The following is a 19,161-nucleotide window of genomic DNA, read 5'->3' on the forward strand; positions in this document are numbered from 1 at the left end:
CTGATGATAATTTGCTAATTGGTCTTCTGAGCAGGTCATATCAAACACGCTTTATGTCTAATTAAGGCACCCACATGCCAGAGGTTGGAGACAGTCCCCATGAAAGTTTATGTGGACCTGCGATACTGAAGTTTCCAGGGATTCAGCAGAGTAGAGTGGAGTGTGTGGGGATTTCCCTTTAAAGTGAGAACCAAGTCTCTTCCCCTTGTATCATGTACCACAAGGAAAGAAACATGGTACTTGGTGGCCCTCTTTTGCCTTTGAAGTAATATATACCATCCTGCTTCTGCTGGATGAACTTCTGCTATAGTTCACTTACCAAGGATCTCATAGGCTTCTAGTTTTGAGTGGAACAGAAAATAAGACAGGGTTCTTCAGCGTGTTCAGGCTGTGGTGCAAGCTGTCCCTGCCACTTAGCTCTCATTATCAACAGACCGAAAGGACGAAAGTGTTAATGGAGCCCATCAGCGTGGCTGGCAAACCTCAGTGCACTCCTCAGCTGACAGCTATGCTCCATTCTTAAAAGCAGACCGTGGCTGGCTCCTGGCCTCTGGTAGAGGCTTTACACATCACCAAAGGATACCAAGTTGACTGTGCAAGCCGACTGTTCATCATGTATTGAGTATCCATCATGAATTGAACCCGCCAAACTACCAAATTGGACATGCATGGCAACATTCCATTACACGTTGGAAGTGGCATACATGAGAGCAAGACCAAGCAGGTCTGGAGAGTTCAGGCAAACTACCAACAGCTGGCTCTGGTTCCCGTGGCTCCGGTTCCCACTGCTTTACCACCTCTTCCTGAACCCACACCCATGGCCTCTGAGTGAGTTTATTATGTCCAGTTATCAGAAGAAGGTAAAGCACAGACCTTGTCTACAGATGAGTCAGTGTGATATGCTGGCACCAGCCAGAAGTGGATGCCTACCTTACTACATCACACTCAGGGATGGTCCTGAAAGGCAGTCGTGAAGGAAATGATCCTGGGAGGCAGAACTTCAAGTGGAACATCTGGTCACTTCCTGTGGAAGGAGAAATGGCCTGGGAGACAAATCTACAATGATTCATAAGCAATGGCTAGTGGTGTGGTTGCTTGCTCAGAGACTTGGAGAGTCGGTGACAAGTCTGGGGTAGAGATGTGTGGATGGATCTTACAGAGTGATTATAGGGCATGAAGATGTTTACAGCCCATGGACATGTCTTCCAGAGACATCGTGGCAGAGGACATTCTAGAAAGGTGAAAAAGAGTGCCAATTCTCTGCAGGTCAGTCAGCTGCCCCAGGGCTTGCTCCATAGAAGCTACATAACACAGTGTTCCTTTCCACAAGTCTTACCTGGCTACCACAAACCCTGGGCACCAAACTTGCTAAAAGCAGAGGCCAAACACTGAGCCCGCGGTACGGTGTCATCGCCTAGAGTAACCAGTCAGTGCCGTAGAGGGCTAGCATATGTCCTCACACAAAGAGACACGCATAAAGCGCATGGATTTGACTCCCCCTTGCTCAGCACTTCCACTAACACCCCACTTTTAGGTAGGCAGAGCACTTCATCCGTTCTCTAATGTTCTTTATCTTGAAAGGTATAAATACTGTAGCCCAAGTATTTTTAAAAGAATTGCCTTTTGCCTCTATTTTTTTAACAATTATTGCTACAAGACAAAATGCCCCCAAATGCATCGTCTCTATTATTATTTTCAAGGCTTTGCCAAATGAAGGTGTTCCAACATCAGACCTTCTGAATTCATTCCGTTCCAATACAGAATATAAGTTTTTAATAAAGTAAAAGTTCTATCAAGAAATTCTTCCTGCAATTTAATGTACTCCGAGGTGCAATTATAATAATTCAAAATTAAATTTTAAATTTAGTTTGTTCTAATATTGCTTAACTTGTTCTGCTTTTCCCTCGCCTTTTATAGAGATAATTTTAATGTTTTCCTCTTCACAAGCTCTTTTCTCAATTATTAAAATTCACCAAAAGCTTCAAATCTGAAGTTTTGACGTTTCCTCCTTTGAATGTACTAATTTAAAAAAAAATCCCAACTGATTTTGAACAAAATACAACCAAAATTTGTCAGAATCTTTTATAGAAAGTTCAATGCCCTACGTTGATTTACAAAGTCCTTCTTCAAAGGCACGTGCGTACGTAAACTACAGCTCATAGTTGGCAGCAAGGAGAGAAAGCATGTTCTACCATCTAAAATATGCTTCGTATTCATCAAATTCATTATGTTTTGATAAATACAAAAAAATACTTCATCACAAAAATTTTGTCACTCAGTTATAACAACTGTGATAATGTGTAAATATTTGTAAATTTTGACAATTACAGTTTCTGTTTTGAGCAGTAAAATATTGCAGCTTGGTTGGACAGAATTATAAATTATATGTGCATCACAATCAACCACAAGTACGTTTATGTTCCTTAAGCTTCCTAACTCACTAAAAAGCCTTGTTTTTACAATACTTGGTCCCACCATCGTAAAAATCAAAATTTTATCTCTAACGTTAACCTTATTTCTGAATTTATAATAGGATTTACAATAATGTTCCCTTCAACAGAACGAACTGTTGCAAGCTTCATTTTGATCCTATGAAGCGTTTGGAAAAAGCGCAAACATTGTTGGAATTAAATGTCTTCTATTGGAAGGCTCTCGTGCCATTAACACAAATCAGCCTTCACTGTCGATGAAGTTCCTCTGGTAATGGCATGAAGACATTAGCAAATGTCTTTTCGTATGTGAGCAAAAAAATTGGGGATTCAAAATGAGCAAAATTAACCTAGAACAACCATTTTTTGATCTAAACGAAAAGTCATCATTGCCAGAGTGATGTGTCAAAGCACCTTCTGCCACTGCGGGTATTCAATTGTCATCCTTAAGCACGGTCTTCTTAACGACTCCTTTGTGAAGCAGATGCTGATGCTTCTTCATGAGGTTTGTATCTTCTGGTTTTCACATGGTCAGTAATATCACGGTGGGCCTGGTGGTGGGTGGGGAATATTGCCAAACATTTTAGGGCAAGTTATACATTCACCATCAACTTACTTAAGAAGCAGAATTTCATTACTTCGTTTTCCATTAAACACAGACTGCCATTTTTTAAGACTTTTGCTAGCAGGAGTGCTTAGCAAAAATAAATAAGTAGTTGTTGCCACGTAACCACGGAGTAAATGACAATGCAAGAGCAGTCAGCCTACTTCCTACGTTCCCCGTGGCAAGACAGCTCAACCTCTTCTTCCCACATACGTTTTTGTAAACCTATCCCAAAATTTCCCACGCTTCCCAATGGCCATGCTGACTGACCGTCTGGTGGCTTCGTGCGTCTTGCAGGCCACAGAACCGTGCAAGTGCCCAGTACAACAAGTGCCCCATGAGGACAGCAACACTGAATGAAGGTCCCGCCTCCATCTGCAACTGGACAGAGCTAGATGTCCCTGGCCAACTGTATCCGAGCAAACTTTGTTTTATGGACAAACAGCCGGTGTGCTGTCCTTGAAAGAGAGCTGCTAGTTAGATTGCATCAGGAAACGGTTGGTGCTAGTCACCTTTCAGATTAACCACTTGTTCAAGTGCAAATTGCGCTCACTGCGTGCACGCGTCACAGACTTCCAGATGAGAGTATGGCAGGAGCTGGAACCACAGAGTCTTCAACAGATGTTGGCACATGTTCCAGGCATACCTTGTTTTATTGTGCTCCACTGTATTGCGCTTCACAGAGAGGAGTTTTTTACAAATCAAAGGTTCGTGACAACCCTGCCTCGAGAAAGTCTATCGGTGCCATTTGTCCGACAGCATTTGCTCACTTCCTGTCTCTGTGTCACATTTTGGTAATTCTCACGATACGTTGTCATTACATTTGTTATGGTGAGCTGTGTTTCCTGTGATCAAGATCGGTGATCATCGATGTTACTACGGTAACTATTTTGGGGTGCCATGACCTACCGCCGTATCAGATGGCAAACTTAACTGATAAATGTTGTATATGTTCTGACTGTTCCACCAACAAGCCACTCCTCCATTTCTCTCCATCTCCTCAGGCCTTCTTATACCCTAAAACATAACAATGTTGATATGAGGCCAATAAATAACCCCACAATAGCTGCAAAGTGTTCAGGTGAAAGGAAGAGTCAATTGATGGGGCAGACTTCATTGTTGTCTTATTTTAAGAAATTGCCACAGACACCTGTGACACCCTGATCAGTCAGCAGACCAGTGTCAAGGCAAGACCCTCCTCCAGCACAAAGATTATGACTCACTGAAAACTCAGATGATGGTTAGCATTTCTTAGCAATAAAGTATGTTTTTTTTAAGGTACGTATATTGTGGGGTTTTTTAGACATAATGTTATTGCACACATAATAGACTACAGTATAGTGTAAACATAGCTTTCGTATTATACACCAGGAAACTACAATTTTCATTTGCTGCTCCGAGTCGCTAATCTGTTACTGTTTTCACCCCTAGTTGTTTTTGTCTTTCCCTGACATGGATTCTTTTTTTAAAAGCAAAAAGGTGTTGAGGTAATGGGGGACAAAAGACCCAAATTCAGAATATGAATGCAACATTAGTGAATTCCGGGACATCTGCCAACGGACCAGCAGGCAGAACCAGCATTTTATCCCTGTTAAAAAACCTGCTAATCTACAAAGTGATTGCTGTGATGAGCCTCTGGGGGTAGCCAGGAGTTGGTCCTCTCCGTTTAAAGGTTATTTGGCGACCAGACACCCTGCCCACTCAATAGTTAGGAAAAGGTATGAAGAGAAAATGATTTGGAGGATGAGAAAAAAAGCATTTTTTAACTTGTCTAAAGTAAAAAATCGCTTCTTTCTCTGAATGTTATTTTCCAAGATAAGAAGGCTTGTCTGAAGGTGCTGTTGTGCCAAAAACCCAGTGCCAAGGATGAAGTTTTGTTACACATGTAAGAAAAATGTGCATAAAGGTTAGCCATCCAGAAATGTAGCTTAAAATACTCACAATCATGGGCTATTAGAACTGAGGCAGATTTTGGCAGTCCTCTCATCATTCCCTTCACTGTACAGAGGAGAAAAGTGAGTCCCAAAGAGGTCAGTAGTCGTCCAGTGTTACCAGATCTGGATCCAGGCCGTCCCTTTTCCCACACCAGTCAGCTAGTGATGATAACAGTTAGATCAAAAGCACATATTCAAATCACTCAGACAGCTTCACGAGTAGGAGAGGCAGATACCCTCTTAAACACTAACGGACAATAACCTCCTTCAGAGCTTTTGGAGGAATCGAACATAAAGATACGAATCAACATTTGGAACATAATGAAAACATGGAAATTTCCCTGAATATTGCCCGATATGAATGCCACATAACAAAGCAACTGAGAATTTTTAATACATATCGCAGATCATGTAATTTTCGGTGAGTCCCTATCTTGATTTTTCCAGAATAAACTCCGTGGACTCCAAATTACTGTCGTCATTTCTAGTGTTCACTATTGCTTTTAAAATCCCAGACAGAGGTTTTATTCACTGTGGGTTTCTTCTACCAAGCCTGACAGCGAAAACAGGGGCTTGGGAAGAGGGGCAGAGCAGATTTAACAGATTTCTTAAAAACATAGCCATTATATATAAGCTGTTTATTCCAAAGGGGACTTAAATTTTTGACGGATGGGTGAGTGGGTGTGTGGGTGCATGTGTGAGAGAGTAGGCGAAGGGGTGGAAGGGTGTGGGAGTTGTTGTGGCGCGTGGGGATGGGGGTACGTGTTCAAAAGTTGCTAAACAGTCCCGTAGCGTCTTGCCTGAGAGCACAGTGCCTGGAGCCAGAATGTCTGAGTTTAAATCCCAGCTTCATAACTTGCTAGCTTAAGTACTTGGTTAGGTACTTAAGGCCTATTATGTGTCGCAGTTTCCTCATCCGTAATACAGGCATAATAAGAGACCTTAGCTCAACCAGTTGCTGTAAGGATTAGATGAGTTAATGTACATACAGCCTGCAGAACATTCTGCGGCATACAGCAAACATGTAATTAAACGTTAACTGCTGCTATCCAGAGGTCACTCCTCTGGCAACCACAGTTTTCTGGGATAACACCCAAGTAAGCCTTCTGCAGAACCGGGGCGCTATGGCCTGGCCGCTTAAGTCACAGACGGGTCTCAGCCGATTTTACGCTAAATTCTAACAAACCTATCTGCTCCCTTGTACAGGAAATGACAAGGCACAAGTAAGCGTCTTCCTCCCGATGCCGGCGGTCGGCCCTTGAGGCAGCTCCACGGTCACTCGTGCGAACGGTGTGCACCTACTGTCTCCACAGCATGGTGGGAAGGCCAGACCTACACCAGGAGCTCACCGTCTGGTAGGGGAGACAAGCCACGCACAAACACTTCAGTGGCAACACAAGAGTTTGAGAATCGTGTGCAAGAGAAGCACCAGGCTGGGTGTGATCCAATTTCACCAGCCCCTTCTGGTGTGGGGGAGATCCAGGGGAACACCACAGACGGGGAGTTACAACGGCCCACGCACAGATAGGAGGGACCCTGCTCCCACTGAGATTCATTACCATCAGACTGCCAAAAATAAAAACAATGATTTTTAAAGCAAGGCTTAAATACACAAATCTCTGTGCAAAACCCAAATAATTACATAAACCCACAGACCATAAAACCCGGTATCATAGACAAGGCTACATTGATTCATCACTGGGTTCCTTTATGGCTGCCTCCCTGAGGGGCTGTGCTGGGCCTCCCGGAGCCCTGGAATTTCTTCCCACTGTTGGAGCTTCGAGGCCCTGGCTCCGTGGCTCACTAAGTCACTCTGCCCTGCCCTGGCTCTTCCAGAAGACCGCCGACGCCTGCCGTGGATGCATATTTTCTAAACTCTCGACTCGTTCCTTTAATAACTCTTAATGTCAATTTATCCAGCACAGCCTGTGCAGCAATTTATGACTGAGTAGGAGGCAGAGCAAAGTTGAGCAGAGCAAATCGAGCAAAGCAGGATGAGTCAGCTTTCCCAAGACTCGCTTCTATCAGCCGGGTCTGGATTGAGAGGGACTCCAGAAAGGCTTTCAAACTCACTTTGAAAGTGAGGACTTTCACCTAGCTGTCCTCACATGGTCCAGCCACTTTCTAGGGGGCATCAAGTCTGGCAACAGGAGAGTTTGTGACGGTCGTTTTCCCATTGAATGGTTGGCGAGAGCTATCCGGAGCCAGCCTCCACGGGGCCCCCCAAGGAGTGGCCCTGCCATTCTCAAAATCTCACCCTCCTTTCTAAGGGGCACCAGGCAACAGTCTTGCACTTGGAGCCAGAAAGACCATTTGTCAGTAGTCTGGGCCCAGAGGCTAACCTGAGACTGAGCTTAAAAACTGACTATGAGTTGGCATGAGTGTGATAAAAAGGGCTTCAGACCCGTGGCTCTGGTGGGTCAGCATTCGTGCTCATGTATGTCCAGGAAGGCTACAGGACTTTCCACTGTCACCACTAAAGGGAAGACTTTGAAGATACCACTGGTCCCATGAACTTGGTCCTAAGACCTCTGAAAACATGACAGGAATGAAGGAAGCCCGTGTGGGGTGAGGAGGGCTGTCAATTCAAAGGAATTTGGGGTGTAAAGAGAGGAAGACTTGGGTATACCTTCGGAAGCTCGTTTGTTCCAGGAAACCCATTCAAAGGACCATTGGGCATGTAAACATGAAACTGGGACCATAATTGGAGAATCAAGAGGCTTTCGAGACACTGCTGTGTCTGGAATGCTTTGTGTGATCATGAAAAGTATTGTCTGTATGTGAAGTACACTTTCTATTCTATGTATTTAGTTGCCTTTGGAGAGATTTTGTTTCATTTTTACCTTTTAAGAATGGATGGAGGCGTCTTTGTGCAGGAAAACTGCTGTTTGTTCATGGGAGGATGTGTCTGTTTTTGTTGGATCAAGGTTGTCGGGGAATCTGGGCACGAGGGTCAGAAGCTGGAGGAGATGCTCTCAAGAGAGAGAAGATGAAAACCCCAGGTGCCAACAACGCAGCTCCGGAGGCCTGGAAGAGGCTCTGTGCTCCGTATTTGGGTCTGACCGGTCCTGCATCCTGGGAATGGCAGCTCTGAGGGCCTCAGAGACAGCCCTTTGGGGAAGACATGGATATGCTGACCAGGTACATCATCGCGATGGCTGGCCAAGAGTTGTGGAAGATTCCTGAGCTGTATGCATCAACCAGGGAAGCCAGAGCATTGCGAGACAACGCCCTGGGCAAAGACATTGGCATTCTCATCAGGAACACATTGTCCAGGGCTGTGGACAGTGACCTCAGGAGCCTGAGAGGGAGAAAAAGAACCTGAGAGGTGATTTCTGAGCAAATTCTGGAATGCCAGCTTGGAGCACTCAGAAATCATTGGCACATTCTTTAGGGATGTGAAGTTCCTGCTGGCAAGATGAAGGCCGAAGATTAACATATGTGCTCCCAGGCTGGCGAGACTTTCATCAGCCCTCTTCTCTGTGATAAGACACAACTTATTTAGAAAACCGTTCTATTCCCAGTTCTACTACTAATGCCACACGGCTTTCGTGAAGCTGCCTTAGTTGCTTGAGGTTTGTCTTCTTAGTTATCCCCGGATGATGTTTGCCCACTTGCCCTAGAGCCTAAAGACGACATGGACTGGATTGCCTTCAGTTAGGAAAGATCTGCCGATGAGGTGCCCCTGGAAACAGTCCAAATGGAGACACAGGAGCCCAAATGAGAGGTATAAGAGATCCGTGCAAAAGGAAAGTAAAGGTAGAAACAGTAACTGAAGCCATCTTAGCTTGAATTCTCCCAGAGGCAGACCCTGCCACAGGATTTGAGCAGAAGTAGTTTATGTAGAAGTTACAAGCAATCACAGAGAAGTAGGGAAGTGAGGCAGAGTAAGTTGCTTATAAAGTGTGCATATTGAACCACCTGAAACAGTGGGCAGCCAGTTTATCCCACACAAAAAGGCTAAGAAACTGCAAAATACTTGTCTCAAAGCTGTTATACACCAACTCCTGTCTGTCATTGCTGAAGGCAGCTCCCAGGGTGGGGGCTGATAATTCTCCAGGCCTTTGGTTTGCTGGGCAAGCAGGCAGCCTTCTGCACTTGAAAAATAAAATACACCCAAAAAACAAATAATCCAGTGAAGAAATGGGCAGAAAACATGAATAGACACTTCTCTAAAGAAGACATCCAGATGACCAACAGGCACATGAAAAGATGCTCAACGTCGCTCCTCATCAGGGAAATGCAAATCAAAACCTCACTCAGATATCACCTCATGCCGGCCAGAGTGGCTGAAATGAACAAATCAGGAGATTATAGATGCTGATGAGGACGTGGAGAAACAGGAACCCTCTTGCACTGCTGGTGGGAATGCAAACTGGTGCAGCCTCTCTGGAAAACAGTGTGGAGGTTCCTCAGAAAATTAAAAATAGATCTACCCTATGACCCAGCAGTAGCACTGCTAGGAATTTACCCAAGGGATACAGGAGTACTGATGCATAGGGGCACTTGAACCCCAATGTTTATAGCAGCACTCTCAACAATAGCCAAATTATGGAAAGAGCCTAAATGTCCATCAACTGATGAATGGATAAAGAAATTGTGGCTTATATACATAATGGAATACTACGTGGCAGTGAGAAAAAATGAAATATGGCCCTTTGTAGCAACGTGGATGGAACTGGAGAGTGTTATGCTAAGTGAAATAAGTCATTCAGAGAAAGACAGATACCATATGTTTTCACTCTTATGTGGATCCTGAGAAACTTAACAGAAGACCATGGGGGAGGGGAAGGAAAAAAAAAAAAAGAGGTTAGAGAGGGAGGGAGCCAAAACATAAGAGACTCTTAAAAACTGAGAATAAACTGAGGGTTGATGGGGGGTGGGAGGGAGGGGAGGGTGGGTGATGGGTATTGAGGAGGGCACCTTTTGGGATGAGCACTGGGTGTTGTATGGAAACCAATTTGACAATAAATTTCATATTTAAAAAAAAGATTGTAAAAAAGTAAAAATAAATAAAATAAAATAAAATAATAGAATAAAATAAAATAAAATAAAATAAAATAAAATAAAATAAAAAATAAAAAGCTCTGTGGTGTCAAGCAGATACTGAGAGTTAAAAGTCATCCTGCAGAACACTACCGAAATGGCAAGGTCCAGATATGTGAGCAAGGCTCTGACAGTCTGTGGTACCACTTGGCCTTGCACCACTGAGATCCAGTCGTACTGCTTCTTAAGTTCACGCTGTCTGGTCTATGTTTCTTCAAGGTGGTGACTGGCCACAACTTCCTAAACAGCTTACAACAGGAAGCGATAGCCCCTTCTGCTACTGTTGGTTCCAAGGCTGCAATTGATATTTAATCATCTCCATGTCTACCATCCATTCTAGATTCTCCTCATCTTCAGGCAGCTCACTGGTCTAAGTTGCTCACCCAGCCAGTGTGCCCAGTTACGTTGTTTACCTAACAAGGTAACCCAGCTCTTTCTTTCTAGTATATCTAAGTCCTTGGCCATCATGCTCTTATCAGGCTATGGCTGCTTCAATTGCCTATTTATAATTATTATTTGGCAATGAAAACACCAAAAAACAACCCAGGGATTTCCAGACATACCTTTCCTGCTCCTGTTATGGAGCAGCAACTGTCTTCAAGATAAGCAGGGTCACTACCCCCGTCAATATGGCAATTTCTTTCTTTGCCTACTGGTCTATTTACATGAGGAACCCGAAGTGAACAAGCAGCAGCCATAACCTTAGATTTAGTAGACCCCTTATTGCATCCACTGGAAGAACATCCCTCCCCTTGGACCAGGACCTCTAATCCACCTGAGCCTATGGTTACAGGGGCTGGAAGCACAAATTCCCCCAAGTAGGTTGCTGAAAGTAATGGTGAAAAGGGCCATTCCTACTTAACCACTGTGTTCTTAGACCCATCTCGTCTAAGTATGAGAAAAATATCACAGTCATTAGCTTAATGTTTTTATTCTATCTTGAAGGACAGTGTATCAACCTCTCTGGTGCCAACTCCAAGCTAGCAACTGATCTGCACATTTAAGAGACCCTCCCAGTGTTCTGTTAGGCCAGTCACTACTGAATGGTGTGTAGCACAATAGAACCAGTGGATCTCAAGGCCATGTGCCCATTTTCACTTTCCCTCACTGGTCCGAAGTGATAGAATAAATCAGAAAGACTGAGAACCAGTGGTTCTGGCAGTAGCACTAAAGGCAAGAAAGGAAAACACATACCTGGAATATGTAATAATTCCAGTAGGGATGTCTCAGTATTCCTTCCAGGATGGAAGAGTTCTAATGCAATGAACCTGCAGTTGTTGGCTGGTTGGTCTCCTTGTAGGTGATTCCATATCAGCCTCAGCTGCTGACAGCTCTGTCATTCAGCAGTGACAGTAGGGGGATCAGCCTTGTGATGATGTCCATGCTCTTGGACCTATGCATAAACTCAGTTTTCACCCCCATGAATACTATGTTCACAGCACCATAATGCAAGAATGGAGGTGACCAAGGAGAGATGCTGGTTTATTTCCACTGGATGAATCATCCTATGCACTCAGTTGTTCTGGGCTTCCTGTATGGAGGATGCTTCTTGAATTGGTCATTGAGGTGAACACAAAGATCCTCACCCTCCCTTAGAAGTATCCACACTTCTCTAGATCTCCTTGTCTCTGAGCTTCCAATCGTTCTTATCCTAAGCCCCTAACCAAAAAGCTAAATCATTCACCACTGCTCATTGATCCAAGTATGTAATTACCTCAAACTACTGCACCCCCCCCCCCCTTATAAAGTTGAATGCCAGGTGTGATGTTCTAAGCTCTGCTCACTGGGAAGATTTCCCCATTCCCCTGCCACTGTCTTTCAGAGGCATCTGTGAGTGGAGCTGTAATACAGCACCAGCACCATATCAAAAGTAACCACATATCGAGCTGACCCATTTATGAACAAGACCCAAGATTTTTCTCGGTTGATCATCTGGTCATAGGGAAGCATCAGTAAATCCGTAGGGGAGGCATTGGTGCAAGAGAGATAGGTGCACAAGAAACTGGACCATTCATTCTGAAAACTTATTTGTGTTTTCCAGATGTACTCAGATCCCACATGTAATATTCCCATGGTATGATGAATTGAATCAAGCCTGATTTGGCAAGTCCAAAAATACCCAGGACATGATGGAAATCTCCAATCACTTGCTGTCCTTTCCCATGTTAAATGTTCAGGCCCTAGCAAGGCCCAGTAGCATACCAAGAGCTACTTTTCAAATAGTGAATAGCTCTCTGCTGCAGATGGCATGGTCTCACTTTAGAAGCCAAGGATTCTGTTCTTCAACTCTCCTATCAGAGCTTGCCAGAAACACTGTAGAACATTCTGGTCTACCATAGCAACACTATAAAGCATCATATATGTTTCCAGACAACTGGAGCTCACAAATTTTACCAGTATTCCAGGGTCTTGGAATTTTTGGGGGTTTATTTCCCACCTTATGATGCACATGTGTCCTAACAGAACACCCAAAGTATTTGCCATCTACTCTTCCAGATCTAAATCAACATAATATTGGCAAAATAGTGGACAGATCTGATGCTCTGAAGAATGTTTAGATAATCAAGGCACCTTTGGACCGTATTATAATAAAGAATGTAAGATACAGGTCTGCGGCATGACCATGAATGTACATTGTTATCTATTCCAAGTAAATGCAAACTGCTTCAGCATCTCCTCTTGCTATGAATTGAAAAACATGCATTTCCCATACCAGTAGCTACATACTAAGTGCCAGAAGCTGCACTGGTTTTTTTCAAGTAAAGATACAACATACACACAACAACTATGATTGGAGATACCACTTGATTAAATCTACTGCAGTCCATTGTCAGAGAGAGATGAATTAAACAAAGAGATGATCTGGACAACCATCCCTATACATCTCTAAGGATGGCACTAATTTCTGCCAAGTCAGCAGGATGAGATTTTGCTTCTGAGTCATTATCTGGGCTGCAGATGGGCAAATTGGGAAGGTGTGGCAATCTCAGACTTCTACACTTGGCCTTTCCTATGGGTCAGAGAACCACAAATAAGAGAGAAATTTGAAGGCTCTGTTTGCTAATATAACCATTTAGAAGACTCAGGAACCAGAGAAATGACCAGTTAGGCAGTGAACTCTAGACCAGCTAGACATGGACTTGGACCAGGACTCCATTTATCACCAGATCTCCAAATGCCTCAAATCTAACACCTAATATAATGACAGATTGGATCTCCTAGTGTTGTGAGTTATATTACGTAGAAAATGGAACCTGAGAAATATACGTGTGTATAAAAAGCATATCAGGGAGTTATTGTGGAGACAATACCCATTGGGAATGAGGATGCAGACTTGGGTAGGGGAAGAAGTTAGACAGTAATTCAGTTGCAAGAGACCCCATCTGATGCTGTGGAGGGCTCTGAAGCTGGGATAGCCTTTCATAGATATCTCAAATTAAGGCCAGGTGGCCTAGCTTTTGACCCAGCACTTGGACCTGTCATTATATGCGCACTTTTCCCAAGGAGGGGCTTAGCTATCAGCCATCATGCCTAGCAGCTATGAAGATGACCCCTTCTTCTGTCCTGAAGGAAGTTCTGGGACACACGCTACAGCATCCACTTTTGTCCAATCCTTGCACTGCTTGGGTACATTTGATTTGTGTAGTCAGTTTACCCCTTCCAGGAATATCTCCTTTAGGAGTCTGAATGTAATAGCACAAACTATTGCCCCGGCTGCTGCAGCTGATCTCGGGCTCCAAATGATATTCATCTTCTCCTTCTTCTACCAATCATGCTACATTTCCCTCACTGGATACTAGTATGTCTGCTCTTCTTATGACTTACCTGATGGAGTGAACCAGAACCTGTCTGAATCCCTGATCACCAAGCCTTCTCAGGTAATGGCAGCTGCCTTCATTCACTTACTATCAAAATTGGGCAAGGTCTGCCAAGCCTATAGCTCCTCTTGGACCTGCTGTAGAGTCCTTTCTGCTCCGGACCCCACTCAAAGCTGAAAACTTTCCATGTCCTTCAGCAAATGGGCCCAAGCATTATGTCCAAGTATGGAATGTGCTGTCTCCAAAAACCCAAAAGGCCAATCCAACACTGTGCTACATTTTTACTAGGAGAGGGAACAAACAGAGATAATGTGTTCTTTATTTTGGAAAGAGATCCCAACAGGCCTCAGGCCACACAGCCTTTAAAGCTACATTGGCAAGGTGGCCCTCCGATTGGGTTTATCTCTCACCATCTGGAGGGCATGTGTCCTAACAAGGCCTCCAACATACTTGCCACTTCTTGGTCATCAGTTCAATTAACATAATGTCATCAGTCTAGTAGAACAAAATAATGTTTTACAGAATTTCCAGATGGTCTGGGGCCTCTTTGACTATAATAAGGCAGAGGCCATGAGTTAACATAAAAGCTAGAGAAATACTAAATGTATACTGTTGTTTGTCCCACATGAACCCAGACTGCTTCTAGCACTCTTTCCTAATAGGAATAGAAAACAACACATTTGCCAGGCGAATGGCCATATGCCATGAGCCAGAGGCCATATTAATCTACTCTAGTAATGATACCAGCAGGGCAGCTGCAATTAGATCTTCTCTGTCACTGAATTGATACGAATCCACTCCTAGGATCCATGTGGTTCTATAGGAGGCAAACTAGCGAACTAAATGTGCATGTGAAAGGCACAACAACCCATGCATCCCATAAATCTTTAAGAATGTCACTGATCTATACCATTTTCCCCAGGATACAATATGATTTTTGTTTTACTACCTTTGAGGCAAGGATGCAGATTCAGAGGTTTCCACATGCTCCTAAACTCAGATGTGGGAATTGTTCCAACTACCAAGTATGTCCAGTTCAAATATGTATTCAAGAATCAGAAAAATGACCACAAGGTAGGTCCTTGGGCCTAGTGGAACTACTGTGAAATAAATCCTGGCCAGGACTCCATTTACTATTTGGCCTCCATATGTCCCTGCTCTAACAAGGTGGCCATGATGATGCTTCAGTTGCTAGATTACTGGATTACAATTACTGGGACCCTACATCCAACAGTCCTTGAAATGCCCAGTTATTCCCCTTATCCCGGTGTATAATTACCCAAGTAAATGGCCAGAGGTTCCTATGGGGAAGGACTGGGAAACTCATTACCATATACATTTACTGTAGTGTTGCAGGACTCTTCCTCCTGAGGATCTGCCTCTCCTTTGTGAATGGGTCATCGTCCTGAAAACTGGTTCAGATGAGGAAATGGGGCAAAGAATTATGACTTTTTATTAAGGCAGGTGACTTCAGCCTCCTGATAACGTATACTTGATTTCTTTTACTTGCTTCAACGGAACAATACTCTTGTTGGAAGCCCACCTATCTTGCTCCAGGACACCATGTTCCATTACTCATTTCATGGCTCTCTACGCACCATAACCCCAAGGCAGAGATTTCACTCTTTTGCTCATAAAGAACATTGCGCCACCTGGAGTCTATTATTCAAGATTTTATAATCCCCATTGCTATCAAAGATCCCAGGTTTCTAACAGAATCACCCATCAGCCTGGCTGGCAGCTGTCCCCAGTGTGTTCCTTACCTCTTTGGGTGTCCTCTATGCATTCCTGTGGACTACAGTGGGCTGGTAAGCTTTCTACCCTCTTGCATACTGTTCCAACTTTATCATGCCCATCAATAAATTCTTCATTCCCAAGTTTTGGTCTGCCACCCTTGATCCATTACCCTCAGATAGAATCCCTTGGCTCCTGCCAGTGCATGTTAGCTAAGACCTACAGCTCCTTCCATCAGTACCTTTCCTCCCTAAACAGAACCAATAGTTGTGCAGCCAGATTAGGATGCAACTGAGTATTTGGCCTGGTAGAGGGGTAGGAATAGATCCCAAGGGAGGTACATGTTGTATCGTAAGACAGAGGCCTTTTCATTTTCTTTAAATAAAAGCTGGGGGGTGGGATTATAGTCTTTAACAGAGAGGAGTGGAGTACTTCTGTAGGACCAGTAGGTTCAGAGATACCTAGGGGTTGAAGAATCTGAAGGGCATCAACCCAGATGTCCTCTTCCAAGTTTGAGGGTCTCACTCATTCCTAACCTGGACCTTGACCCTGATGTGCCAGAATTTCCAGATTCCAAATTCAACTTTATATAAAGTTCCAAAACCCTTATAATTAATGCCTGGGCCTGATATATAGCTTTTTCTACCTTCCAGTTGCAGGAGATAAGAGTATCTCTATCTCCTGTAAGAAAGCTGTCTAGCTTTGCCACAACACATTAAACCAGTGATTAGTTTCCCTCAGCCTTTGATTGTCTTTCTTTAATTGATAGCACCTAATAAAAGTTACCCAATTTCATTGGCCTTATAGTCACTACTTCCCCAGGACCTCTCAAATGCCCACGATGCTGCTCCCACCAGTGCATTCCCTTCTATCAACATTCCGGTATCCTATCCCAATTTGCAAGTGAAAGTTTCAACAATTCTCCCTTGACAACCTGCCAGGAACTCTCCAAACACTTTAACACCAGTGATGGGCCCCTCACTGCCAGCCACCCTGTAGGTAATCCAGCTGTAAAGTCTCACTTCTAGTTCTAATTGTCTTGGGTTGAGTTGCTTATGAAATGACTCTGAGATGAGGATTTTCGTGCAGGAAGTTTAGTGGAGAATGTTGGAAGAACAACTGAAAGGAAAGTCAGATTAGGCACTTGATGCAGTTGTGATGAAAGCCTCAGCTCTGGCCCTTCAGAACTGAGTCAAGGAGGTTAGGCCTTCGTACCCCACCCCAACCAGTCAGTGGATGTGGGATGTTCAGAGAGAGGTATAACTTTGGGTGAGATGCTCCCTTTACATTGAAGGCAAGTCCCAGAGAGCCATCAGCAGGTGACACTCCCAGAAGCTAGGAGAATGGGAGTCTCGACCCTGAAGGGGGCATGTGGGTGGTAAACAGCATCCTCTACAGACCAGGACAAGTGATAAGAGTAAGCAAGTGTGCAAGCTTAAAAGCCAACTGGATTAGAACTGACCATAAACAATGCTAATGGAGAAGTCTTTAAAAGTTATGTTTGGTAAGCAGTTCAAAAAATAATGAGGGCATGTTACTCATGTCCAATCAGAAAAGTCTACAACTGTTCAAAATTGTCTTCCTCGGATTGCAAAACAGTGACAAAATAGACCTTCCAAATATCAGAGACCTGGGTTTCCAAATCTCACTCAATAGATTCATGACTTAATAAATATCACAAACCAATAATTACATAAGTTACACAATGTGTCAGAAGGAAATAAGTGCTATTAAAAAGAAAAAACAAAAAGAACAGAACAGGATAAGGGCATTCAGGAGTTAGAGGAAAGGAGTACAGGGAAGTTTGCAGAGCAAAGAGAATGGTCATGATAGACCTCCTTGTGAAAATGAGTTTGGTAAAAGGACTAGAGCTTAAATCAGGGCGTGAGCAGTGATGGTATCTGAGGGAAGAACATTGCAGGCTGAGAGAGCAGCCAGTGTAAAGGCCCTAAGGCAGGAGCCTGTCTTGTTGATTGAGGAGCAATCAGAATGCCAGTATGGCCAGAGGGGAGAGGGTAACAAGAAGAGTGGTAGGATAGAGGCTCGAGGGGTCACTGGAGGGCAAGGAGAGGTAGGGGGCTTGGTAGTCTCCGGCAATGGATCTGAGGCAAGAGACTTGAGTAAAGGCATCCATTGCCATTTAACCAGACTCTATCAATAAATAAATTTGGGGAAGAATTTGCTACTCTACTTACACCAATTTTACATGCTCAGTGATCTGACAGCTTTCTAATACATTTCCCATTTGGATACACAATCTCATACCCTACTTTAATATATCATTTTAAATTCAAAAGAAATTAAATATCATGACTAAAACCAAAGCAAAGCAATGAAATAAAACACACCTTTGTTTCCAAACTACACGTGCCTCCTGGATACTCTGATATGACCTCTCTCCACCATCCCATTTCTTTCCCCAGAGCAATATTTTTTTTTTCCAGCGCATCCCCTTATAAACCACCTGGTGAGTCTTAATGGGTTCCAAACATGAAAACCCTATCCTCCATACTTCATAGGCTGTCCCTCAGACTATCACTCAACCACAAAATTAGGTGGCTCAGTAGTAATTAGGGCTACTCAGTAGTCATCTATTAAATGAGTTATGGATAGAAACTGAAAAATGGAATTCATAAACCAAAATTAACATGTGATCAGAATTTACTGGGGCCATTCATTCAATATTCTCCTAGGAAGTCTGGCAGCCACCCAGTGTGTGGCAACAAAAGTGCATGGGTAAATATTTGTAATTTCCAAAATTTTCTAAATTAATTCTCTACTATTAGTGTATGGTGAGGGTTGTCTTCAGTTGGTTAGAGTTGCTACTATTCCTTTTTTAATTTAATTTTTTTTTAGAGAGAGAGAAAGCATGTGAGTGGGGGAGAGGGACAGAGGGAGACAGACAGAGAGAGAGTGAGAGAAGGAGTAGAGAAAGAGAGAATCCTAAGCAGGCTCCATGCTCAGTGCAGAGCCCAATGCACGGCTGATCCCATGACCCTGGATCATGACCTGAGCCGAAATCAACAGTCAGATGCCCCACTGACTGCGCCACCCAGGCACCCCTACCATTCTTGATTTATAATTATAACTTATAGTTAGTCTGCCCTCACCATTATCAATTTACTTTGTCATGAATGGTTTGGTGTATTGTAGAAAGAAAAAACGTCTATAATTTTTTCAAAAACTAGAGTTAAAAGCATGTGTACATTGCAAATTAAATTGGGGCTACATCAAACTAAAAAACTTTTGCACAGTGAGAGAAACTATCAGCAAAACAAACAGGCTACCTACTGAATGGGAGAAGATTTTGCAAATGATATATCTGATAGGGGGTAATATCCAAAATATATAAAGAACTCCTACAACTTAACACCAAAAAATAATCCAATTAAAAAGTGAGCAGAGCGGGGCGCCTGGGTGGCTCAGTCGGTTAAACGTCCGACTTCGGCTCAGGTCATGATCTCATGGTTCGTGAGTTCAAGCCCCGCGTCGGGCTCTGTGCTGATAGCTCAGAGCCTGGAGCCTGTTTCAGATTCTGTGTCTTCCTCTCTCTCTGACCCTCCCCTGTTCATGCTCTGTCTCTCTCTGTCTCAAAA

The 19,161-nt window shown here is 43.6% G+C and overlaps 1 long non-coding RNA gene across 2 annotated transcripts in view; it reads right to left on the reverse strand.

The window, feature by feature from the left end:
• LOC132682187 (uncharacterized) overlaps positions 1–19,161 on the reverse strand; it is a 44,324-nt gene that overhangs the window by 15,560 nt on the left and 9,603 nt on the right. For both annotated transcript variants that reach the window (XR_013555229.2, XR_013555185.2), the window contains exons 2-3: positions 4,971–5,126; positions 931–1,024 (exon numbers count right to left, since the gene is read on the reverse strand). This is a non-coding gene — a long non-coding RNA (uncharacterized LOC132682187). The remainder of the gene's footprint in view (positions 1–930; positions 1,025–4,970; positions 5,127–19,161) is intronic.

The sequence above is a fragment of the Panthera onca genome, chromosome A1 (genome assembly GCF_046562875.1).
Source record: "Panthera onca isolate mPanOnc1 chromosome A1, mPanOnc1 haplotype 2, whole genome shotgun sequence".
NCBI lineage: Eukaryota > Metazoa > Chordata > Mammalia > Carnivora > Felidae > Panthera > Panthera onca.